Here is a 26,664-nt window from a genome sequence, read left to right on the forward strand (position 1 = left end):
GTGACCATCTCCTTTAAGATCCTGGTGCTTTGATTTCTCCAGCAGAATGGACTGTAACTTAGAACTGTGAGCTGAACCAAACCCTTTCTCCCTTAAGTTGGTTTTTGTCAGAGCATTTTAACATGACAACAGAAAATAAACCAAGACAACTTGTGACTAGCTTCAAATTTTGAAATATCATCAAAGTGATATATATTTGGTACAAGCCATAGTTCAGATTGTGAATTTCAATCTTGTTTTAGGATAGCAATACTCAGTAAGACACTCTTACACTGGACAGTGGCAGTGAGACACAGCTCTCAGTCAGCCGCATGATCTTGAGGGAGATTAATCCATACTCCACGGTGTTCTGGGTTCCTGTGTTGCTGGCACACACAATACCTATGTGTGCACATAGGAGACATTGAACACTTGATTATGAAGAAAGCTCTATTGCTAGATTATTTTGCCCAGCTGTAGGCTGAACATTCTGAATATGAGGTAGGCTATGTTAAGCCATACTGGTTCATAGGTTAGGTATAGTAGAGGTTTTGTGATATTATTTGTTTTCCATCCACCCCCAACTCCCCACCTCCCTTTTCTTTCTCTTCCTTCCTGTCTTTGTCTCTTCTTTTGTATGCTAGGATAGAATTTTACCACTGAACTACACCTCCAGTCCTTTGACTTAAGGATCTTTTCAAAATGTGTGGCTTTATAGTTTCATATGTGGAAGAGCACATGTTTCTTGACCTACATGGCCCCTAGGTTGACTTTAAGTCATTACCAATGACAAGTAGTCTAGTCTCTATGTAGATGTAGGAATGCACATAGACATGTTCTTACTAGACCTTTCCTGTTTCCTTCGCCCTACGATGTGCAGTCATTTCATGCTTCATCTCCTTCAAGTTAATTGTACATGTAAGATGCAAAAAGTCTCTTACAGGCCAGTGGGGGCAGGGTTAAGGGTTACAAAGGCCTTTTATAGTTTGGAGTGGGATCGGTATAGCCACTGTGGATTAGATGACATTAACCTAGGAGTTCTCTCTTTTGTCAAAGGGAGTTGCTTCTCTTTTTTTTTTCCACTTTTCCAAAATCAAACAAAGCTGTTTTTACATGATGATGCTTGTTGAAGGCTCTTTAGTTTAACGAAACATTTTTAAAATAAATGAAAACAATGCAAAGACATAGAAGCCAGTTACACACAAAAAATAAGTCTTTTGATACATTTATTACATAATTCAATATGATTTGTCCTATATGAAGGAAGTGTTACACTATTCCCTTGGAGGAAATTTTTTCCTTCTGGAATTTGCATACCAGTCTGAAGTAACAGTAAACAAATTAGTGAATGACACAAATGATACCAAGTGTGTGGCCAAGTGAGAGAGAAACTTCATTTAATCCAAAGTGATTAGGGGCTGGAGACAGAGGCGCTATATAATCATTATTGTGGGGAGTCTCAGAAAGAGACTTAAAATGATTTTGCTTTGTTTTTACTTATTACTACTATTACTGTTTTTGTTCTGTGTGTCTGCATGCATGATGTGTAGCATGCATGATGTGTAACAAGCATGATGTGTTTGCCTGCGTGATGTGAATGCCACAGCTTGAATGTTGTCAGAGGACAGTTTTGTGGCCGCTCTCCTCTGTTTCCAGCTTTCCTTTGGTATTGCGGATCAAACTCAGGTCATCAAGTTTGTGCAGCAATCTCCTGTGCCCACTGAGTCATCTCGGTGGCCCCCAAAGAGACACATGATCAGAGAGCTGCCGGGCACGAGGCGACTGGCTCTGTGAAGACAGGGAGAAAGTACTACAGACAGAGGAAGAGTGACTCTGAGAGCCTGAGGCACAAATGAGGTTGGCACATCCTGAGAACAGAATGTCTGGAAAGCTGTGTAGCGTAGGTGGGGGACAGTGACAGGTGATTCTTGAAGCTCTGAAGTAGGTCAGGTCATTCAAGGTACACACATTGTAAAGAGGCTAAGTGCTCTTCTCAGGGCAAGGAGGAAGTCGCTAAAGTTGTAAGCAGTGATGTGCTGTCCAAATACAGTGCTGTTTAATCCCTAGCTTTATGTTTTTGTCACCAAACCTATTCTAGGAATGTTGTTAGGACACTAATTGTAAGTCACAGTTTCTCCATGCAGAATTGAAGAAAAAGCTGCTCTGTCCAAATTCCAATGTCAGTGGTATTGGTAGAGACAGTGTGCCTAGTCACCATGGAGTCTAACATCCATGTGACCTTGGGTTAGCTACCGACATGTGTGTCTGCTTCCCCATGCGTCCAATGGCCCTTGTTTGAATGCCAGGTATTTAATGGCACTCGAAGTTTCAAGGGTTTCGCTACATCTCTCACACCTGTGTTTTGGCGGATGTGAATATTTATCTCTCGTGGCATGGCAGAGATTGTGTGGAATGCCTGTCTTTATTTCACAAAGCTTCATATGAAACTTTGGCATATGAAAGTCCTGCCTTCACATCATTCTCAACATTTACTGTTGCTACTTTTCAGAATTACCGTTTGTCAGTCTGGTGTGACTGGGGGAGGGGTTGTCTTGTTCTGAGCATGTGAATGTAATTAATAGACTTTATCGTTCTAAAGATGCTATTGTTAATTATTTATTTTCAATATTTTTATTCTTTGAGATTTTGACTCATGTACACAATGAAATATCTTCATAGCCAACCCTATTCCACCCCCTCAAACTGCCCCTGGATACTTCCTAAAACATCTCTCCCAGCTTTATGCTGCCAACCACCATGGCCGCCTCTTTCTCTTCCTTCTCCTTCTTTTAAACAAACCATTAAGTCCAATTAATGTTGCCCATGTGTATGGGCACACATTCACTGTAGCATGGGCAACTTACCAGTAAGCACAGCCCCAAAGAAGAATGAATCTCTATTACTCACCAACTTTCAAGGAAAATAGCACCTTCAATAAGTGCAATAGCCTGGACATGAAAGAAGACAGCGTTTCAAAGCATTCCTTCACATTCTCTGCTTCATTCTTTCTCTCTTCTCTTCCTCAATGTTCTCTGAGCCTTGGAGTAGGGGATGTAGATGAGCACTCACGGTCACATAATCTCAGCACAGCATCATCCTACCGTTGACCAGTTAGAAGATAGAGTTCCCATAGACTCCCTCTGCTTGACCACACTTTCCTCTGTTATAAACACTGTACATTAGTGTGACAAATTTGTTATGATTTCACGAACCAATCATGATACACTATTAACTCCAGCACTTAGTCCAAACACACTATATTAACATTATGGAATAAACTTTATTGTGTTGTGTTGTGTTGTGTTGTGTTGTGCTGTGTTGACTTGCATTAGATTGTATTGTTTATTTCAGAGGCAGAGCCTGGCTAAAGCACTCAGGCTGAGTTGAATTTCCTAACCATCTTTCCTTAGCCTCCTAATGCTGTGTATACACCATAGTGCCTGTCTCTCTTATATTTCCAACTTGTTTTCTGTGATTACAAATGAGGTCTTCTTATGAAGCTGTCTTCACGTAGTCAATCCTTCTGTATGAGCCCTTGGCTTCCTTTGGTTTGTATTTCTGTACCAGACCTTGTGCTCTCAGTGTGTATTCCTGCTATATACATGGCAGAAGTCCTTTGCTTGTTACATGCATTGCAGATGCATCCTCCCACTCTCTGTCTTCACTTTACTATGTTCCTGACATCCTTCAAGAGCTAGGGATGTAGCCCAGTTGGTAAAGTCCTTGTCTAGCTTGTACAAAGCCTTGGGATTGATCCCCAGTACTGATTGTCGTGGTGCTCCCTTTAACAAAGACACTTGAAAGGTAGAGGGAGGAAGATTATAAAATTCAAGTTATCCTTAGCTACACAGCAAGTTTAAGGCCAGCCTGGGATATATGTATGAGACCTTGTTTCTGAAAAGCACATTCTCTGGTGAACATAGTAATTAACTTCAATGCAGTCAAATGTAACAGCTGTCTCCTTTACAGTTGGAGCTTTTTTATTTCTGTTTTAGAATTCTTCTCATTCCATTTAACCACCAGAGATGGAGCAATTCCCCAGCTCCCACAGCCCCATGTGACAATTTTCAAACCTCCTAGAGGATACCTAAAATTATAAATAGTGCTGAACTCTGTATTTTATGCCTTTCTCCATACATATACACCCAGTGAAGTTGAATTTATAAATCAGACAAATAAGAGGTTAACAATACACACCAAATTAATAAAACAGAAGAATTCTAACAATATACAATAATTAAAAGCTATAGGGATATGGTCTTTCCACACTATCACAGGTAGGTCACATGTAGGGGAATGAGTCATTCTAGGTGGGGCAGAGAAGAGCAGTGTGGGCTTTTACCATGCTCCTTAGAGATGGCAACTTCAGACTTATATAAAGTGTTTATTTCTGGGATTTGATGTTAAGTTTTGGGGGCATGGTTGATGCAGGTAACTGAGAATGTTAAAGAGAAACCATGGATAAGGAGCATTGCTGCATTATGCTTGTGCTGAAGCTGACTTACAAATTCATTAGACTTTGGTTGGTATGAGATGGGGGCTGTGGGCCATTATATTAATTTTAATAGACCGGAGGAGTAGAGTAGGGCTTTAATTGTATTTATTGTATTGTTTATTTTCTTCCTGTTTCTGTGACTACTGTTACTTGGACATTGAATTTCCTGAATTAATTTATAATTTTTTTTTTACTCTTTCAAATGTCACATATATCTTTTGCTTCTGCGTATTTTGTGCAGTATTTTATTAATCTTGTTTTCCAATTCTATTAAGCTCCATAATTTTATTATATTTTAAGTTCAAAAGGTTCTTTTGGTAGCTTTCAAATGTTTTTTCCTTCTTTAAAAAAATTTACTTTGTTATCATTATGTATGTGATTTGTGCATATTCAGGTGCATGTTCATTTGTATGTTTGTATGTGTGTACATGTGTACCTGTGTGTGGGCATGTGCTTACCAGGACATGCATGTAAAGGACAGAGGACGACATTAGGTAGCTGATTCTTTTTTTAAAATTTTTTTATTAGATATTTTCTTCATTTACATTTTGAATGTTATCCCAAAAGTTCCCTATACCCTCCCCCCGCCCCCGCCCCGATCCCCTACCCACTCACTCCCACTTCTTGGCCTTGGCATTCACCTGTACTGGGGCATATAAAGTTTGCAAGACCAAGGGGCCTCTCTTCCTAACGATGGCTGATTAGGCCATCTTGTGCTACATATGCAGCTAGAGACATGAGCTCCGGGGGTAGTGGTTAGTTCATATTGTTGTTCTACCTATAGACTTGCAGACCCCTTCAGCTTCTTGGGTGCTTTCTCTAGCTCCTCCATTGGGGACCCTGTGTTACATCCAATAGTTGACTGTGAGCAGGTAGCTGGTTCTCTCTTGCTGATGTGGGTTGACAGAGTTAAACTCAGGTATTCAGGCTTGTGTGGCATGTGATCTTCCCTGCTAAGCCACCTGAAGGCCCGCATGTCTCTTCATCCTGCTTCTGATATGACTTCTGACTCAGCACATGCGTGCCCAGTGCCCATGGAGGCCAGAAGAGCATGCTGAAACACTTAGAGCTGGAGTTATGAATGGTTAGGAGCCACAGTGTAAAAGCTGGGAACCGAACCCAGATCATCTGAAAGAGCAACACATGCCTTTAACCCCGAAGCCACCATGCCACCTGCTTGCTGTACTTATTAATGTAGGGTGCATTAATTTTTTTCTTTCATATGCTTGCCTGTCCTTTCATGCTTAGAAGTATCCTTGTTTCTCTGAGGTCATGTCTTTCATGATTCTTCCTTCTGGGTTTATATTAATGATTAATATAATTCTTAATAATGTTAATAAGTAAACTCTTAATTATTTGATGTTCTGTGGCTGTCTGTTCATCTCAGAATGAGTCACTGACAGACTTATTTGAAAGCAAGGCAGTTGGCAAATTTTGTTGTTGAGTAAGCAGTCTTCCACACTCTGACCACTTGCTCACAGCTTCCAAATGTCAGGATTTGTTCCCTTAGCTTGGCCAGTGTCACCAAACATATTTGGATCTTTGTTTGGAAGCTAGATCCCTGGCTGGAGTCACATGTGGCAGGCTTTAGGGGTAAGGAACTTGACCAGCATGATAGCCCGTTTGCTTTGATGTGGTGTTTCACTGTTCCCAGATGACCCAGCTGTCTGCTCCTTCCAAAGAAAGTCTGTGGTATGTCTACAGAATAAATGCACTCAGAACCAGCTTTCTTACAAATAAAGAAGGCTAATAAGAAGGCTAATTATCAAGGACAGGGCTGGGACTTTGAAGGACTTCCCACTAATTTTATTTTTGGCCCATCCTATTCTCAGTATACTTTAGAGTCTCTGGTCTTCCATTACTGATCTTTTTTGGTAGGTCCTACAGATCAATCACTTCTATTACTCATTGTGGCTTATCTGCTATTATTTGAATGTTTGTTCAAAGAGGAATTCAAAAAAATGGGTCCATCTGTGATAGAAAATACCTGGAAATTCCAACACTCGGGAGTAGAAGCAGGAGGATTGGGAGTTCAAAGCCAGCCTCAGGTACTAGCAAATTCAAAGCTTAAAAAGCATTTGGGGTGAGGGTTACAACGAATGTGTTAAGACCTCTGGTTTCTGTTTTGCTAAGACATGTCTCATCTGTTCACTCACTCCCCAGCGTCTAGCATTTTGTTGGGCATCTCTTACTTGTCATCACCTTACCTCCTGATCTCTTTATCCTGTGGCTTAGTCCTCTTTGGAGCATTATTGTCAGTAGCACATTAGGAGGAAGCAGACTCGGGTGTGTTCACTCTTCTGGACCCATCACAGCTAATGCACTGATTCTCTGGTAATGGCAATGACAATTTAGTCAAGTGTTTTTCACTTCCAGGTTATGCTGATGGACTCTTGCACAAAGACATCACAGTATTTGTGGAGAGGGCTACTCTATGACAAATTCCCAAATGTGAAGGCACTGGGTTTGAAGTTATTTGCTTTTAAATACTTCCATGATCTTCAAAAAAATGAACCAATTAATATTCCTATCAATAGTGCAGCTGAGATAAATAACCTCTTTATTAATAATTGGTTTCATGTCCTTTGTGTTGCTGGACTGATGGGTTTAATTGCTTAACTCAAAGCACTTCTATTTACTAATCCCAGTAGCCTTTCACATTAGCTAATCAAAAACTCAATGCTAAACATTACTGTTTTATAGTTCTTTAAGAAAAGTGTGTGTTGTGCATTTAATTAGTTTGCTCAACAGAAATGGAGCCAGGACAGTGAGTTGAGTCTGGTTTACTTTGCTGGACTCTGTGGCTTGGAACCTTACAGTTGGATGCTAATCTCAGGTTGTACCAGAACCTTTGGCATTGCAGGAACCCGTGACACTGTTAAAGTCTGCCTAGACATAATGACTTCAGGAAGGACCCCACATTTGTCTGCTTTTTATTGTAAACTCATCTTCATCTTCATCTTCATTCTGCCTTTGGCATGGCTTCTGACTCAGCTGGTTACTTAAATATCCGAGCAAAAGGGGATTTAAAAATGAACTTGTTTAGGCCTATGAAACAGTGAGAAGAGAATGCCTTAGCTTTTTATGGTTGGGTTAGACACACTATGACCAAAGGCCTTTGCCTTTGTCTCCATCTTTATCTCTACATCTCCCCACTTTCCTTCCTAACCTGTGTATTTACATCTGCTGTTGCTTCTGACCGCATCTGTGTTAATTGTTCTTCCTGCCTTCTGAGCTCATCTCCCCGTAGCCGGTCTCAAGCATGTTTGGATGTAGGTCACATCAACTCTTTAAGTGGCATTATGAAGAAAGGAAGTTTTGTGGAAAGGCTCACATACATGAAGAACAAGGAGCTTAAAGTATTCCGGAGAACCTGGGGCAGGAAGAGCCAGGAGACATAGTGAACAGATAAAACCAGGGCCCAGGGAGGCACTGGAGCCAACATTAGGAATGTCCCCATCCCTCCCTCTCGTTGATGTTGCATGAGTTCATGTTCTGGGTCTAGTTCAGTTTCATAACCATTTTCCTATAGACACTTGGGGTCATGGAGTTCTTTTGACTTGTCTTTCCAGAAATAGCCTGTATATTGTAGGATGTTTGTCAGCATTCTTGCCTTTTGTCTACTAGATACCAAGATTATGTCCTAACTGGTATTTGAAATGTCTACTTAGGCCTCTGTATACCATACAATAGGTATAATATGTCTACATAAATATGTATAAAAGCATACTGCACTTGTTGGGGTTTCTGTCTCTGATTCATATCCCAATTATGACAACAAAGTCTGTCCCTACGTTTTGTCAAATATTCTCTGAGAATCAAATTACCCCTGCTTGAGAATTACTGGGGTGTGTGCGTGTGTGTGTGTGTGTGTGTGTGTGTGTGTGTGTGAGAGAGAGAGAGAGAGAGAGAGAGAGAGAGAGAGAGAGGAGAGAGAGAGATTTGTTCTTTTTCCATCAAAATGTGGAGCAGCATCTTTCAGCTCCAGCCCAATTCAGTTCTTTGGAATGAGATATACTCCTGGTCAGATGAACAGAGTTTGAAGGTGCCCAGCATGAAACAAAACACACTGGCACATCTGCTTTTGGGGGGCAGGGATCAATTTAAATTTCCCTCAGAGTTTAGCTTGTTTTCCATTAAGACACATAATGTTTCCAATTGATGTGGAAAAAAAATCTAAAAATATTTTATTATATTTTTTGTTTTTGTTTCTTTGAAAAAGGGTCTCAGTGTAGCCCTGGCTTGCCTAGAAATTGTTTATGTAGAGCAGGCTATCCTCCAATTCATGAAGCTCTCTGCCTTCTGGATACTGGGATTAAAGGTGTGCACCATCATGCCAGGCCCTGAAATCAATTTTAAAAGCCTTCTTAGACAGACTATGTTTTATTTAAATGCATCCTTTATTACTTGTGGGGACAGCAAAGCAGGTGGTGAGGAGTTGGAATTGGTTCCCGTGCCGCTTTCCAGCCAGTGGTTTAAACAAACGAGTTAGAGTCTCTTTATCCCAAACTTTCTCATTTCAAAAAGACAGTCATAATAAAATCAATAATACCAGGAGTTGAGATGTGTGTATCCCTTACCTGTGCCACAGCATGATTTTATATGTATTAGTTAACTTGTATACACAGTTCTCAAACTTGTGAGTTTAAACATCTGGGGTTCCTTAGGACTGGGGTGTTGTTATTGCTTGTGGAACAGGGTTTGTAACACGTAGCAATGCCCTGTGACAAGGTAACAAACCATTCTACAGTAAAGTGTAAGAATGTTCTACTGGAAAGGAGATATAATTTCTCAATATTTTAGGTCTCACACATTGCTCCCCGCCCCCGCCAAACACACACACACATGATTGAGACTAAGTGCATGGATTTGGATGTCTGAGAACTGTGTTCTCAGCCACAATGTCACAACTAATTGAAGTGAGAACTAAATGAGCTGATGTGTACAGAAACACAATGTGTATAAACCAGGACAGGGTGGGTGGCGAGTGCCATTTAAGCACTAATGACTCGTATGCCCTTCTGCTTTTGAGAATTGCTATGATTTATTACATCCCCATCAGCAGTCCAGTGATTTACTCACTTCATTAAGCCGGGGCTTCCTGTGTTTAGGGCAAGCTGACCTCAAAATTCATCATGATCCTAAGCCATTCTGCAGTATGCATGTGGCCACGAATGCCTTATGCCTCTAAGCTACAGTCAGCAGGGACTCTGCCAACTTCTCCATGAATGAGCTGAAGGAATTTGTCACAGGCTGCATGTCTGAGTCTCCAAAAACCCACACGCTAAAGCCCTAACCCTCAACATGACTGTATCTGCAGATGGTGCCTGTGAGGAAGTCATTACAGCTAAATGAGGTCTTAAGGGTGGCTCTGGGTCTAATAGAATTAGTTTCTGTATGTGTCAGTTTGTTTTCTCTTGTCAAAAACACAATGTCTAAGACAAGGTAAGTGTCCTAGCTTCATTTGTATTGCTGTGAAAAATACTCTGACAAAAATCAACACAGAGGCAGAAAAGGGTTTATTGGATTTATAGTTCCAAGCTCATCATTTTGTCAAAATCAAAGCAGAAATTCAAACAGCTACTCATACTATACCCACAGTTAAGAGCAAAGAGAGAATAAGCTTGCTCTTGCTAGCTGTCTCCTCTTTTACACCACTATCAAAGGAATAGTGTTGCCCACTATGAGCTGGGTCTTGATTCCAGCCTAGGGGATGGTGCTGCCCACTATGAGCTGGGTCTTGATTCCAGCCTAGGGGATGGTGCTGCCCACTATGAGCTGGGTCTTCCTACACCAATTAGAGCTCAAAACAACCCTCCATTAACATGTCCATAGGCCAATTTAATCTAGATAATTCCTAAGCAAGACTGCCTTCCCAGGTGATTTTTGGTTGGGTCAAGTTGGCAATTAAAACTTACCAGCACAGTAAATTTTAAAGAAATAAGGTTTATTTTGGCTTATGGTTCTGGTCCAAGATGGAGGAGCTACAATTTAATGATGGCCTTCTTGTTTGTTGATGCACTATAAGGTGCCACATAGTGAGAAACAGGAAGTGTGAGAAAGACCTAACTAAACTGGCTCTATAGTAAACACACTCCCAAAGTAACTCACTTCCATATTAAGCCATTAATGGCATTACTGGCTGGATCCATTCCTGAAGGCAGAGTCCTAATTGCTTTTCAAAGATCTCAATTGGTCCCAGCTTTTAATAGCTCATAATGGGGATAACATTTCAGCATGAGTGTCAAAGGAAAATCTATGTCCAGTCATTGCACTTTGTAAGAAGAGGGGGACTCAAGTTGCTCCTTTAGCTCATGCATATGCTCCAAGGAAGGCCAGGTAAACGAGAAGGCACCATCTCTAAACCAGAGGGAGAAGCCGAGTTTTCTGGAACTTTAGTCATGGACCTCTGTGCTCCGGAATTGTAAGAAAATAAATTTCATTTGTCTCAGCCTTCCAGTGTATTTTTTTTAAAGCAGCCGTAGTGGATTAACTATAGACCGGGTCACACCTGCAGCCCAGCTTGGCTTCAGGCCAAGAAAATGCACCGATGTGTTTCCTTCTAGAAAGAGTGGGCTCAAGCTGTTGAGTTTTCTGGGTCCTCCTTTTTCCTTTTTTCTTTTTGACTTGTGTTCTTTGCTGGTAGACTCTTAACTAGGGCTTCTCATACATGGTTATAGGTTTGCCTGTGATGTTCTCTATTGTGACAAGTTGATCATACATTAGTTGGGGTTGGAACCCATCAAACCAAGTATATTAGCATGGAATCCAGAGGAAGGTCACTGGACACTCCTCAGAGGAACGAACGCTCCTGGGAGAAAGGAGGATGAGATGGGCAGAATCGAAGGCAGTCATTCAACCAGCCTTTGTTGAGCTGTTTTAGTTGGTGTCAATCTTGAGGTATGAGACCCAGTAAACTAAATTTGCATAATTTGAGAACCTTTTCTGGATGCAGAGTGAGGACTGAGGAAACAAGTGGCTAGAGCCTGAACTGTATTCTTCAGTTGTACAGATGGTTATTTGAAATCGAAATGTTCACTCTCCTCAGATTATGTTGCTTAAAGATTCAAAGCCTGCTGAGGCACTTGGGAAAGACAGGAGGACTGCTCCATTGTATAAAGATAAAAACAAGTCTGAAAGCTCTTGGGCATAATTCAAGCCTTACTGATTTTCATCTTGTGAACATTAACTTGTTCTTATCTCCTAGCCCCCAGTGAGCCCATTTCTCCACTCTCCACATTTTCTGACGAAGTTCATCAAATAAACCAAAGTGATTTCCTCATGGGAGCCTAGAGTGCTAGGGAAACACAGCCTTCTCTATCTGTGAGGGGCAGCTGTCCTCAAGTGGACCTGTCCTCTGTGTTATTTACTTATCAAATATTGCATCACCCTGGGAGAGGAAAGCAGTTTGAAAGATTCTAGTGAAAAGCCAGGCTGAGATAAGCCTTCTATTTTATTCATACACCCTACCACACACACACACCTACCTATGCACACACGTATTCCTGCCAAATGGGTTGTAGCAAATCAAAAGCTGATTTTCTGAATTCTTAACTTGTATTTATTAGTCTGTCCTCTCTTTGTCTGTGTCTGTGTCTCTGTCTCTGTCTCTGTCTTTGTCTCCGTGTCTATATCTGTCTGTCTGTCTGTCTCTCTCTCTCTGTCTCTCTGTCTCTGTCTCTGTCTCTCTCTCTCTCTCTCTCTCTCTGTGTGTGTGTGTGTGTGTGTGTGTGTGTGTGTGTGTGTGTGTAGAAGGAGGGAAGCTCATGTGTACCATATCATGCATATGGAGTCAAAAGACAACTTGTGAGGCTAGGTCATTTGGGTTAGCAGGAATTAAACTCAAGTTGTCAGATGTGTGTGACAAATGTTTTTACCCACTGAGCCAACTATCACTGGCCCTTTTTATTTATATGGCTGTTGTTTCAGACAGAGTCTTTCTTTCTCGTATGGACTATTTTGTCGCTCATTCTTTGACTGAGGCTTGGCTTGAACTCACAGCAATCCTCCTGCCTTCACCCTGAGTAGTAAGATTACATTTATGAGCTGTAATACTAGTTTATTTTATGGTTTTAATTTTTGTAAGGCATGCACTTTTTATTGAGCTTGTCTCACGTCAATGTGCAGGAAAAACTCTGGCTTCCTTGCCTCTTCAACCTACTCTCAGGAAGACTAAAAGCCTTCAGACATCTCAAGTTGGGCACACAGAAAGGGCCATTAAGAATTAAGGAAAAGAAGTAAAACTCTTGGGTACAAAATTGACACAAAAGCAATATGTTCACTTCCTCTGCATGGGTATAGACTAGGTTGCTACCCAGTGGGCAGCTTTTGAGACAGCCAGGAACTTCCAGTAGCCCTGTCTCTATATCATGGTTTCTTGGAATGGCTGTTTTCAAGAAGTTCAATCCAAGCCCTCAGACACATTGCAGAACTTTGAGGATGCTTGCTCTAATCAAACGTGATCCCTTCACTGCTACAGTCTTTAGCCAAAGGCATCGAATCAAAAACAACAACCCACAAATATTAAGATACTAGTAAATACCATGGCAGTGTCTCATTTTTTCTCTGTATTAGGCACTGTCAAGAAAATTTGTAAAGCAGCTCCCCCACAGACTAGCTGGAAGCATTTGTGGTGCAGGGCAGAGGGACCGCTCTTGTGATACCTTCCGGGTATTGATCCATGTTTGCTGTAAGATGGCCAACAGGGTCAGGTTGGAGTCGCCATCCATATTGAGAATCTGCTCCCAAGCAGGGTCATGGTCTTGATTTTCATTGTGCTGGGAGCTAGGGCAGTGGACTCCTTTGCGTGCTGGTAGAAAAGCCTAGGGAAATGGCAGTGCAGTCCAACAACATTGCGTTGGCATCGAGATACTTGGGGATGTGACATCACATTTCATGATGGAATTGAAGGTAGTTTGTGAGTGATGTAGGATTATAAACCTGGAAAGAAAGGCTGAAAGAATGCCTGGGTTAGCAGATTGCTCATTGCCATGGTGATGACCTGGTGGTCCTGCGACTTGTAGCTCTTCTCTGGGAAAGGTTGTAGAGCCAGATGGTTTCCTGCTCAAAATCCAGGGTGACTTAGTAAGCCTCTTGATTCCATGCTCAATTTTCACTCAGCCATGGTAGTGAAGATGTAGCCATGTGGGGTCAGTATCTTTAGGAGGTAGTTTGTCAGGTCCCTGCCAACCAGGTCTGGATGCAAGATGACAGAGTGGGGCAGAGGAAAGCCCTTTTCGATGGGCAGTGTGGGTGATCCTGTTGCTGGAGTACATAGTGATGCCAATTGTAGACAGAGGCGACAGGGAGAGCGCTGCCTTGATTTATGTATATAGTTGGGGTGCTGAAGGTCTCAAATATGATCTGGGTCATCCTTTCACTAAAGGCTTTTGGGTTGGAGGGTGAATGTCTCTGCTCTTCACAGGCATTTTAACTATGGTGTCAGATCTTCTCCTGGTCCTTCCAGTTTGGTGACAAACTGGGCTCCATGGGGCACCTGAGGGTCAGGGTGCCTCTCTTGTTCTAGGCCTCATTGCCCGTATATGAGTCCTCCTGGCCCGTGTCCACCATTATGTCCTGGTTCCACAATGGCTTGTGACAGAGGGAAAACTGGGTTAAGGGAGCATTGTCACAGAAAAGCTAGCCATGCAAATGTTGAAGTTGCTGCTGACAAAGTACCCAAAACACCATCCAGGGCAAGCTGGGTGGCAGGTGTGGACTGGAGGCTGAAGAGCAGAGAGGCTCCTGTGCTCATGAGGTGGTTTTGAATGAATCAGTCTGTTTTTTTTGGAGTGATAGGTTCAAGGTAAGTTCCATTATGTCTGGCTCCACAAGGAGATTCTTGGTTTTTGGCTTGTTGGGAAGATAAAAAGTACAGAGTCCTCTAATCTGCATGTTACAGTCTCATTCTAAAGCATAGCAAACACTTCTACCATTCAAGTCTTGGTATGTTTAACCAAGAAAGGCTGACGTGAATGTGGTAAACACGTTAAGACGGCAAACATCAATGGTGAAAAACAGAAAAGCACGTGTGAATTGATGTTGCATAAAAAATACAAAGCACATAGTTAAAAAGAGAGTAATGTGTTCCAAGAGTCAGAAATTCATAATTGTAAATTTCTCACTCAGATGACTGCTCTGTCTTTCTTTCTTTTGCCTATTTATTTATTTATTTATTTATTTATTTATACATGTATGCTTATAGTATATGCATTCTGGGATCTTTTTTTGAGTTGAGTCCACTATGTGCCTTTTGGAGTGCTGTTAGGGTCCTCAGAACTGTAATTTGTAAGGATTTATTCTAGTTGATGGTTGGACATGTTGTCTTTATAACACTTAGGAAAAATCATCAAAAGGAAAGAAGCATAAGTTTAGGAATTTGATATAATTTTTCTGTAAAGAATTTTCATGTGCAGTTCACATAAGAGAGGCAGCTATACTGCATGTAATGAAGTGAAAATCACTTCAATGTCAGAGGGATATATTACTACTGGATTTCTAGTCTTCTTGTTTCTTCCCCTAATAGTTGACCCTTTTGTATTATCTCGATAGGTAAAAATCAACAGTGGGTGAAGATGTTGGGTCTACTGACAATTTTCCCTTTTGTTTGTTTGTTTTGTTTTTTGTTTTTTTTTTGAGGCAGGGTTTCTCTGTATAGCCCTGGCTGTCCTGGAACTCACTCTGTAGACCAGGCTGGCCTTGAACTCAGAAATCCGCCTGCCTCTGCCTCCTGAGTGCTGGGATTAAAGGCGTGCGCCACCACACCCGGCTCAATTTTCCCTTTTGATGCTGTAAGAAATATATATTTTCAATTATATTCCTAACAAATATTTCCAAGTTAAGATACCTATTTACCAATAATTTTCTTAACCTGATACTATTTGATATAATAACTTATTTAAGGTGTGTGTGTGTGTGCATGAGTGAGACAGTGGATGGGTATCAAGCCCAAGGTACTATGCACACTGGTCAAGTACCCTACTACTGAGCTACACCCTCTGCTTCTAGTTTTCACATTTTGAGCACCTATTTAATGACTCTGTGTGTCAGCATCTCTTCTAAATTGGAAAATGACTAAGTAAAGATTAGACTGCCTCTACGGACACTATAGGGACAGAAATCAGTCACTGTTAATATATGAATATTTTTCATAATGTGCCTTTCCATGGATTATAACTTATAACTGGAGTTCAAGCCCTTTAAAAGGGGAACTTCTCATCAGAAGGTATGTGGCAGGAGAGTTTTGGGAAGTCTCGTGATGGCTTGATAACTAGTCCCTGAGGTACACATGGCTAACCTCATACCAGGGCAATGCTCCATGTGGTGGAAAATGAGTTGGCTCAGGGGTTTAATAGAGGTTAAAGGTACTTGTCACCAAGGCTGCAGACCTGAGTTCAATCCCTGGGCTCTTGGTGGTGAAGGGAGAATTCCCTCCTGTAAAGCATTCTCTGACCTCCACACTCGCACTGTGGAGTGTGTGCATCTGCACACATACACTTTCACAAAGAATAAGTAAGTGTGATGACATATGTGTGTGTGTGTATACACAATTTACAAATACCCATATATATTCATACACACATGATATGACTTTAGAGGCCTCACTGAACAGTTTTATAACTGGGGTTAGAAATCCTTAGAATTTTTCAGTAAGGAGAATTTGTTTAGAGGAACACAAGATTTTTTTTTTTTGTTTGTTTTAGAAATCATAAATCTGGGAAAGGGACTAACAAGGAGGAGGGGGATGATGGGGATGGTGGAGATGGTAGGGATGGTGGAAATGGGAGAGGATGTAGGGAAAGATGAATTAGAATACACATGTATAAAACTATAGAAGAACCAAATTAATTTTAAAATTTAAAGTATTTCTAGAAATGATGAGCTAGTGCTTTTTCTAGACATGTGCACTTAAGGCACCTTACTGGTTAATAAAAATCTGCAACTTGGCAGAAAGATGAAAAGCAGAGATTATGGTTTTGCATCATGCATTTGAAGATGACAGCTGGCTGAAACTCCGGGAGTGCTTATGTCTTACGGAGAAGGAGAAAGGGGGGCCAGTTTCACAAGTAAGTTTTGTATTTGAAACACTGAAACATCCCACTCAGTGAGTGTGAGGTTGAGCACCAGCTCCAGGCTTGTCCAGAGCCTGAGTACACGCAAGACAAGCCAGCCTCTGGGCGATGCTACCTTGTATCCATTTCCATTGGTTTCTTCCGGTTCCCTCTCCATCCTATGCCTTTCCTGCTCCCTGCTCCCTGCTCTGGAAGCTGTCAGCATGGACAGCATCAGCTGGCTTCACCAAACTCCACCCTGGCATTCTGAAGGCAGGAGGAGCCTGAGATGGTGTGCGCATACATTTCCTTCACTGTTGTATCATATAGAGTAGTTGCTTCCCATTCCCCAAGACCTTCTACAGCAAGCAACACACCAAAGTAGCTGCTCTCTCCCTGTGCCTTCTCAGGCATTGCATGATGATAGATGTTGTTTTTTACTATCCCCCTTATTGGATAACACTGCCCGTAGTTTGTGTGCTATTGTTGAAAACTTTCCTCCTACTTTCTAGTTCCTGTTGGATCTTACATGTTGCTTACGGGTAGGAAACCATGATCTCCCAGGTGCCAGTACTGTCCTCTATAAAGAGTGGCTTCTGCTCTGGGAGCCTCAGGCCTGAGAGACAACTAGACAAGTCCAGGGATTGCACATCTGCACATATGGGCAGGGTTACCAGTTGGTGAAACATACTACACATCACCTTGATTTTCAAATGTGTAGAAATGCCTCAGTGAGCCATGAAATTGAACTTTTTGAAAATATGAAGTTCATTTTACCCAATGTCTTTGTACATTCCATCAGATAATTAATGTTAATAATAGTGACTATTTCCAGCTTGATTAGGGCACATTTTTGAATATATGGCTCCTACTCACATGCAACAAAGTTGGGACCTAGTTTTGAGGTGTTTGTTGTAACAACAGTGGGGGATTTAAAACTGGAAGGTGGAGTCACCTGATCTTACGAGGACAGGGAAGAAAGATAACTAAGAAAGACCTCAAAAAAAAGTTTTAAAAAATTACTTGTAACTTTCTCATTTCAACAAAGAAACGTAGGTTCTGGGTCTTAGGGTGCTGGAAGAGCAAAAGGATAGGAATTACAGCGCTCCACTTTCAGTCTCAGCTACACCTTGTCCTTTGTGTGACCCGCTGTGGCTCAAGCAGTGAACAGAGTCTACAGAACACAAAAATAAACACCTCCGAGGGCCTGTGGAATTTGATGGCCTGTGGAATGTGGGGCAGACAGCGGGCTGCACGCCAGGCTCTGCAGGTGAACCCTCCCAGGGCCCACACTCCTTTTCAGCCACTCTGTGAAAGGGAAGAGAGGAGATGCCTGGCATGAAGTCCCATTTCTAGGCTTGCCCCAGTGTTCTCTCCGAGCCCCGACTTGCCCCTGTGTTTCCAGTGAGCTGTAGTCACTTAGGGCTTCATGACTTAGGTTCCAGGAAAGTTGACTACAGAGGCTACAAAGTACCGAGAAAGGATGGATGAGTTCCTACCCAGTTTCTCAAGCTCCCTGTACCATGTGCCCATGGGCTTTGAGAAAATGGTCGGGTTAAAGGGTTGGGAGAGTCCAGTGCTTATTGACTACTAGTTGTTTCCAGCTTTTAACTTAGGCACACATTCAAGCAAAAGTTCTCACAATCTTCCACAATGCAAAGGGCTAACTACTAGCTAGCTGAACTATTTGACTCCCTGTTCCTTGTGTCTCAACAATACAACGGTGAGCCATGATTACAGAGTAAGGCAGTGCGCTATAGACAGGCTGTCCTGTTCTTCAATAACAGGCTTCCTAGTGACCAAAAATGACTTGGTGCAATATATCTCAAACCCCAGGTTCTCCTCTGGAGCCAGGATGCTTTTGATGTGGTTGATCTGACTTAATAATGCTGTAGTCTGTAAGAGTATAAATTGTGGTTAGAGAGTGTCCAAGATAACATCAAGTTAAAGAAAATATTATTTGTTGGACTGTATAGATATGAAGCACCAGCCTTATGCTTATGCTTGGTTGTATGGAATATCTATCTCCATCTCAGCCATTTCCGTCGCAGTATCCACATCTCTCTGTAACACCCAGAAGAAGACTTCTCAGGGCTGTGTGCATCAGGAGCTCAAAGGGCAGGGGAAGTGTTTGTGTCTCCGTGTTGGCTGAAGCACCAAGTGGTGCCATTGTAGCTGCTCCTTCCTAGGGTCAAAAATACCATGTGAACCATTCTGGCCTTGATCCTGGGCTTCACAAAAACTATCCCTAGCTTCAAACTACCAGACACAATGTAGAAACTGTGGCAGCTTCTTTAGCAAAGGTCAGTGTTGCAATTTAGTGCCCAACAGTTCCTGACAGACATCCAAGGTCTTCTGGTGGAAGCCAGTAGTCATTTGTTTGTTACTAGGATCTCTCTGACGCCTAATGAGAGAAGCAGAAAGGAAGAGCAAACCATGAGTCTTTCTTTACCCAAGAATAATGTTTTTGTTTTGTTTTCTGCCATGACACATGAAGAAGGTCATTAACAACAAAAACAATGACTCCATGTTCAGCTGACGGCACAACACACCAAGGACTCTAAAATGGGTAATAACAATCTGAACCTAGCATTAGCCTATGCGAATTGAGCAGAGATTTTTGGTGGGGTTCTTTCTATTTTTTAATTTCTCCCATCTCTATTCTTGGATTTGAGTTTCCCCCATGGATAAGCATCTATAAATCCACCAACTGGAACACTTGGGTACACTGATGTAAAAGACTCTGCCACAAACTTTTGAAATCCTCTCCTAACATATTTGGAAATTTGCCTTCTCATAGTCCCTAATGTGCACAGTCCCTTGGGGTTCCCTAGTCAAAGCCCACAGTGCCGAATGAGCCTTGGATCTTGGTTGAGACAAAACCAAATGTTTACTTGTTTAAAAAATGAGTGCACAATGTGACCAAGAGGCAAGATGTCTTTCAGTGACTATTCACAAGGGGCCTGCAATCAGCGGTTGTTTTACTGTTCCAGATGCCAGGACACAAAGCCAAAAGGATAAGTGGTGCCTATATTTTGTCTCGCTTCTGCTGAAACGGGCCTGTCTAGAAAGAAGAGTTTCAAATGGAATGCCCTAAGCTCTACAAATGATATACTGCCCCCTTCAAGAATGCCTTCCTACTGCCAAAACAGCAGCAACAGAGTTCTCCATGAAACCTTTCAGTTTCTTTGTTTCTATCATAAATCTAAACTTCTCCACAAGCCTGAGTTTTAAGTGGAGGTAAGAATGAGAAATTTTGTTGCTTGTGTCCTTTACTGAGGCTATGGAGTGCTCAAAAAAAAAAAAAAGGTACCTATCATGACTGCCCTCTGAAAGACCCAAAAAGCAGCTGAAAGTGTCAGATGCAGATATTTGCACCTAACCAGTGGAGAGAAGCAGCTGATCCCTGTTATTGAATTAGGGAAAACTGAAAGAAGCTGAGGAGAAGGACGATCCTGTAGGTGGACCAGCAGTCTCAATTAGTCTGGACCCCCTAGATCTTTCAAACACTGAACCACCAAACAGACAGCATACACCAGCTGATACAAGGCCACCAACACACATACAGTAGAGGACTTGTGGGTCTGTGTTCGTTCATAGATGATGCACCTAACCCTCAAGAGACTGGAGGCCCCAGAGACTTTAGAGGTCAGACGGGGTGGGAGAATGGGAGCATCCACGTGGAGATGGGGTGAGGTGGGGAGGAGGTGTGGGATGTGGAGCAGTCGGAGGGTGGGTGGGGGGGGCAGGGAATGGAATATGGAGTGTAAAAAATTAAAAAAGAGATAATAAAAATGGCATCCCCAGATTTTAAAGACCATTTCCCATTTTCCTCTAGTCATTTTGTAGATTTTACATCTATGTGCTTATTTACTATCCACTCAGAGTTAATTTATGCATATAGGGTAATGTATGTAAGGCCCTGGCTTTATTTTTTCCCACTGCATTAGTATATTCTGCTCTGTAATCTTCAGCATTACATGGTATTGTCAACTTTGGTTTAGAGTAGGTTTTAAAAATCAGTTGGTACATTGTCACTGTTGTTCATTCCTTTTAGAAAATATTTACTTTTATTTTATGTATATTTGTGTTTAGCCTGCATGTGTGTCTGAGCACCACATGCATGCCTGATGTCAGCAGATGCCAGAAGAGGGTACCAGGTTCTCTGGTACTGGAGTTACAAACCATTTTGAGCCACCAATGGGTGCTAGGAACTGAATCCAGGTGCCTCTGCAGTAGCAGCAACCACTGTTAAACACAGAGCCAACTCTCCAGTCCGTGTTCGTTCTCTCTCTCTCTCTCTCTCTCTCTCTCTCCTTTCTTTTTCTTTTTTATTGGTTATTTTATTTATTTACATTTCAAATGTTATCCCCCTTCCCGGTTTCCCCTCCGCAAACCTCCTACCCATCTCCACTCCCCACCCACTCCCGCCTCACAAAATTCCACCTCTAACAACAAAAATAACAGGAAGCAAAAATCATTGGTCCTTAATATATCTTAACATCAATTAACTCAATCCCCCAATAAAAAGAAATAAACTAATAGACTGGATATGTAAACAGGACCCAGCATTTTGCTGCATACAAGAAAAACACCGTGTTCTTTCTCTTAAGAATTAATTTGACTTTTATAGATTTTTATATTTTCTTACAAATTTTAGAATCCACTTGTCATTCTCTGTTTTAAAAAGAGACTATTGACATTTCAGTTGGAAATTCATTGGAATTATATTAGTCGTTTTGGGAAGTGATGATATTCTCCAAGTCTTGTAATCAAGAAATCTGGTTTTTCTAGTTCTCTGTCTCTCAGGCCTTCTTAAATTTCTCTTGGCGCTGACTATAGTTTTTAGTCTTTTAAGTAATTTGTATAAACATGGTAATTCATTCCTAAGCATTTTTAATTCTTCAATATTTATAAAGTAGTATTTTAACTCCAACTTTTAAATAAATCTTTAAAAATTATTAACTATTATATGTTTATGAGCATTTTATCTTTATGTACATCATGTGTGTGCCTGGTGCGTCCATGGCCAGATGAGGGTAGACTCCTCTAGAACTGGGGCTACAGATGGTTGTGAGCCATCATGTAAGTGCTGGAAGTAAAACCCAGGTCCTCTGAAAGAGCAGCCAGTGTTCTTAACCCCTCAGCCCTTTCTCCACTCCAAGAACTTCAATTTTTAATTTCTATTAATTATCATTGGTATAAAAATAGAATTACATATAAAAGTAATAATAAAGAACCCAATTAACTGAAATTAATATCAAAGTGTAAGCCATAAGAGATGAACAAGCCAGAAAGTATGAGAAAATTTTGCAATACATTAATTCATATCTAGGATAAGGAATTCCTATTTCTCATTAAAATAAAATCTTAGTGTCTTAATAGGCACCTCGTTCAAGAAGATATCTGAATAGTTACTTATAATATGAAAAGTAGCTACAGCGCTACTCACCAAGGAAGTACAAGTCAGTACTAAAATGAGATCATTAGCTACATACTAGAATAGCTGAAATAAACATATCAACACCAAGTATTTTTAAGACGGAAGGTGCTGGAAATGCAGTAGGTTGTTAAAAATATCACACAACCACCTCAAGTGGTTTGGCAGTTTCTTCTGAAGTTAAGGTATTAGTTATGCAAAACTCAGCAATTTCCTATACATCTACCTCAGAAAATAAAACACATGTCTACAAAACACTTGTTCACAGTGGTCCTCTGTTGTATTTATTATGGTCTAAAACTGGAGTCAACACTAATGTCCATCATAGGCACAGGAATAACAAACTGTAATGGGTCCACACTACCTCCTACCAGTGAGTAACAAAATGGCGTCATCTATGGACAAAACAAATGGAGCGAAGCTCAAAATACTGTCAGAAGGTTCTAGATGGAATTCAGCAGCAGAGCCTGTGCTTAGCGTGGATGAGATCCAAGTGTAAGCCCCTGGACTGGAAAAGTCCCCACTTGTATACAAATCTCAGAGAAATTAGCCTAATCTGGCATGGCACAGATCAGTGCTAACCTCACACTCAGAGAAGTACCTGGAGGTATGATGGGAAAGACATGTTACTGCAGGCAAACAATGGGAACATTAGCTAGTGGTGGAAATGTTCTGTGTCCTGATTGTGTCAAATACATCAAAATGTAGTTTTTAAAATGAGTGTGTTTTGGTAGCTGGAGAGAAGGCTCAGCAGAAGACCAGAGCTCAGTTCCTAGTAGCCAGATGGCAGCTTGCTTCTACCTGTAACTCCAGTTCCAGGGCATCTGACATCCTCTTCTGGCCTTCATAAACACTACACACACACACACACACACACACACACACACACATACACACACACACACTCACACACACACACACACTCACACACACACACAAATCAATAATTAAATAAATCTTTTAAAAGTGTGTTTTGTTATATGTAAATCATATCTCAGTTTTATGTTTTTGCGTTTTTAAGAGTTTGTTTGGTTTCTGTGCACATGAGCATCTTTTTTGTGTATTATCCAGCCATGCCTAAAGCATGGTTCCTTGTAAGGGCCACTTTTCACCTCTCTTGGGTTTATCTGCTTAGTGGTGTCTGGTTTAGGAGGCACACATATATTACTGTCACAGTGATGATGGAGACAATGTTTGTTAGGTTCTAGTTGTTTTCTGAGTTCTTGTAAACCTGGCCAGAGTTGTCTTGGTCACCTAACATCCTTTGAGTTTCTTGAACCTCATCATAAAATGATTCATCTTGCTAATGTCTAGGTATTGGTGTCTGCTGCTTGGATAATCTATGGTTTGTACTCTGTGTGGCTAGAACATGAATACATTCCCTGTCTTTCTTATGAAAGTCCTTCATTATCAGGCTTCATTATCATTTGCCTCAGTGAACTTGCTGCAAAGTTACTTTTCCCTTTTCCATGGCTTTGGCATGTCTTGTCTATTTATCATCTACATCTCCATTGAGAATACAGGGGAACATCCAGGTCATAAATCTAAGTCCTTTAATTCCCTGGGGTAACAATTTCCCCATAACATGGTCCATGCTTCTTTGTCTGAAGATATAATTATTCTAAACAGAACTTACCTTCTCCTTTCTCAATATCTATGTGCTTCTTGGCTTAGCCCAAATGATGGAAGAGAGCCGTTGAGTGCAATTTTTTTTGAAAAACGAAGGGCAGTTTATCATGAGTTATTCCAAAACTATAGACTGCTTTATAAATGCTGAAAAAGAGAAAGAATGAAGCCAATTAGAGTTTACAAACAGTGCTCATTCTACCAGGAGACTTAAAAGCATACTAAGGAGGTACTTTGTGCAGTATTCTCATTTGGATATGAAATATCATCTAAGACGCTTATAGGTTTAGGGCTTGGTCCCCAGCCAGTAGCGCTTTTGAGAGTGATTGGTTCATGAGCATGTTAACCTTACTTAGTTTAATTTATTGATGTGTTCATAACAGAGTAAGTTCTTAGCAATAGAACCTTCTAGGAGGAAGCACACTACTGGTCAGTGTGTACACACTCTCTCTTTCTCTGTATTTTTGTCTCTGTCTTTCTATCACACATCTCTGTGTGTCTCTGCCTGTCTTTCCCTCTCCCTTTCTCTCTCTCTCTCTCTCTCTCTCTCTCTCTCTCTCTCTCTCTCTCTCTCTCTCTCTCTCTCCCCTCCCTTATTTCCTAGGCAGCATGAGATGAGCAATTTTGCTCTAGCACACCCTTTGAGCCATATTGTTCAGCCTCACAGACTCAGCAGCAATGAAACTAGCCAACCATGAACTAAAACCACCAACTATCGTCTACTTTTCCTCGTTTAAATTGTTTTTCTCATTTTCCACGAAGACAAAAAGCTGACTTGCCACAACTGGCTACTTGAAGTAGAGACTATGTCTTAAGTAGTTTAGTGTCCTTTTAAAAATATATATATATAAGTTAGGAAAGGAAGTGATTCAGACAGGGTCATACCCCTGAATAGGGCCACTTGGACACAGTCATTACAGCCATCTTGATTCACTCTCTCATCAGTTTTCCATGATAACCTCTTACCTCTATTACGGCTGCAAACTATCTTATAGAGGAAGCAAATTGCTAACAGGTAAGACACTGGAAATTGGGGATTCTGCAGATGGAAAGTGTTCATTCAGAGCTTCCAAAACAGGAGACTCCAGGACCGTGTTTCCATTCAGCTGTCAGCTGATGCGTGGATTTACACATACCTATAGATAAAAGAGGTCACTTAACACTGAGGGTAGCAGGAAAGAGATACAGCCCATCCCCACAGTGTAGTGCTTTATAGCAAAGATATTGAATGCTAGCAACCCTTTGCAAATGATTAAATTCTCTAGCCTGCCAAGAGGATGAAGAGAATTGGAACTATATTCCAATTTGTACTAAAAGGGTAATTTTGGAAGGACATTCAAATACAGCATTTCTGATTGAGAAAAACCATTCTGAAGCAAGAATAGGATGCAGAATACAACTATGTTTTAGCAATTGATGTAAAAGTACAATAAATCAGAAGAGTAGTAAACCAAAGGGTTGCATGACGGTAGTGCTCTCTTTGCTTATAGTTTTTGACATACTGGTGACTTGGTAAAAGATTTCCCGGGTGCTGTTCTGGCAAATATCAGGTGGGTTAATCATTTACAAGTTAATGTGATGGGAAAGTCTCCAGGAAGCTAGCTTTGCCATGCTGAACCTGCACATTTCTTTGTGAGGATACATCTATTAAAAAAGAAAACTTTTTGAGAGAAATTCGAATGTATTGATTTGTGAGCAAGTGTAATCATAATTCTAACCTAGGGTCCCCTCTTCTCATCCTTTGTCATGTTTTAGCATTGTGTGGACATCTTGTTGACAGAAATGCCCATGGTAAATTTGAAATTCCTCATATCAGGTGTCCAGCTGTATTATCCAAAGTCTGCTAGAGACATACATTGTCACTCATGTTCAAATGCAACATCATCGAGGGAGTCTCTCTGAGGGGGAGCTTCCACATTGAGAAAAGGAGAGAATGGTGTTCCTTCCCAAGGACTGTGCTTTCTGGGAGAAAACGTGAGGAACTATGTTGCCACTGAATACTGTCAGCTTTCCTTGGAGTCCTGGTGAGGCCAGTGCTTGCACTGTGGCCACTCAGGTTAACGTTGACTGACAGTAGACCTCCATTTATCATGTCACTACAACATGATGAGGAGTGTTGCAAAGTTTATTCAGATTTATACAATTGTGTTTGTATTTCTAAAGATGTCATTTTCTTTTAGTTAAGATGGTGTGCCATTGTGCCAGTGTAAATAAGGGAAGGAAAGAGGATGAGACAGGCTTTGATGTTGGCGCTGGGAGTTGAACCATTAAAGCTGTGAAGCCAATGGCTGAAATATCTGTCCAGCCCTGGATTTATACAATTATGTATTTTGTTAGTGTTCTTTATGAGCAGATTTTTAAAAAAGTAAATGGTATTTATGACCACATATTAATGTTTCATAATGATACAGGTTTTTTTCTCAGTTGAACAGGGCTGGTTTATTGAAAGCATACCCCAAGACTGATTGATCAGGGTCATAGCTCAGACTCAGGAACTGAAAGCTATGACCTTGGACATTGTCCAGAGTGAGTTTACATAGGGAAAGAAAACATTTGCTCCTAAGAAGATACAGGATGGGTTGCAGGATGGTTATCCTTCTTCGAAGTTTCTTTTAGTAGTCTAGATTAACAGTTCAAATTAACTTTTATCTAGCTTGGCTTTGAATGAAAGCCACAGTTGGGGAATTTCCACATATAATAAATAATAAATAATAATGCGAATCAGAACATAACAGGACATATGATCAACCTAATCTCATTCTGAGCCAAATTATTTTTCTATGTCTGTACTTAACCTGCTTTTTGTATCAGTAACATGGGATGCCTTAAACTTTTAGTGTTGTAAACCTTTAACATTTTTTCTTTCAATTTTTGAAAATATTTATTCCTGGTATTATTAACATAATTTAAAGGGCAATATACCTGATATACTGAAAAGAAAGAGGAAAAGAAAAAAGAAAAAGAAAAGAAAAGGTCAAAACTACAACATTAAAAACCCTCAGGAATGTATATTTAATTGAATTCATATTGTATTAATCAATAGCTATATTTTTTATTTTTTAGATATTTTCTTT

At 40.9% G+C, this 26,664-nt stretch overlaps 1 protein-coding gene across 5 annotated transcripts in view; it reads left to right on the forward strand.

The window, feature by feature from the left end:
• The window catches only part of Slc16a12 (solute carrier family 16 member 12), a 78,975-nt gene that overhangs the window by 23,127 nt on the left and 29,184 nt on the right, over window positions 1-26,664 (forward strand). Inside the window, exon 1 of one of the 5 annotated variants that reach the window (XM_085833795.1) lies at window positions 6,047-6,067. The exons of 3 other annotated variants lie outside the window; for them this stretch is intronic. The gene's annotated coding sequence lies outside the window, so the exon portion shown is untranslated. Of the gene's footprint in view, window positions 1-6,046; window positions 6,068-19,513; window positions 19,765-26,664 lie in introns of those variants that run through there. One more of the 5 variants, XM_085833793.1, reaches the window with a different exon arrangement.

Source organism: Mus caroli, unplaced genomic scaffold (genome assembly GCF_978045245.1).
Source record: "Mus caroli unplaced genomic scaffold, Mus_caroli_1 scaffold_20, whole genome shotgun sequence".
Taxonomy (NCBI): Eukaryota; Metazoa; Chordata; class Mammalia; order Rodentia; family Muridae; genus Mus; species Mus caroli.